Raw genomic sequence first — 779 nt, 5'->3', positions numbered from 1 at the left:
ATATATATATATATATATATATATATACACACACATACACATATATATACTGTATATGTGTGTATATATAGTAATGTATATTTTGGGAAATATGCTTAGATGAGAAGATCAGTACCATTCCTATGGTGATATCCCAAATATGAACCTACAGCCAGCAGCTGGTTAGCTAAGCTTAGCATAAAGATTGGAAACAGCTGGCCTGGCTCTGTCGAAAGGTAACAAAATCAATCCACTGTACCAGCATCTCTGAAGTGAATTTTTCCGTTTAAGATTTTGTGAAGATTAAACAAATCAGATACACGTGTTAATTACTGCAGTTTAGATGTGCCGGTAGGCAGCCTGTGTCCTTGTTCCTCTAAATGAACAGTGTGAAAAAATGTTTTTAACAATGTTTTAGCTACATATCCTATCAGACAGAGGGATGCTCCAGACATCACAGGGAGTCAGAGCTGTGCACTTTAAAGGATAGGTCTATTGATATTCCATATTTTTCTTATTGTCAACAAGTCCCATGAAAAAATCAAAAGTAACAATGAACTGTTCCTATTAACAAGTATTGTTGGTGTAAGAAAAGCCTATATGTCTTATTTCTCTGTGTCATGAAGCTCAGTTTGTTGTCTGAAAAACACATTTATGAGCCACACTGTTGCGCTGCTGATATGTTCCTTCATTATAAAGACCATGGGCTCTGAAGTTTATTTTGAGTCAGTCCCACATTCACCATTCTGCTGCTGTAAATACTCCTTAGCAAATCTAATCCCCAATAGAAAATAGTGCCC

Source organism: Seriola lalandi, unplaced genomic scaffold (assembly GCF_002814215.2).
Source record: "Seriola lalandi dorsalis isolate HSWRI2012SDOR001 ecotype SW California unplaced genomic scaffold, Sedor1 jcf7180002054968, whole genome shotgun sequence".
NCBI lineage: Eukaryota > Metazoa > Chordata > Actinopteri > Carangiformes > Carangidae > Seriola > Seriola lalandi.
The sequence above is the reverse complement of the archived record's forward strand: the minus strand, read 5'-3'. Positions refer to the sequence as shown.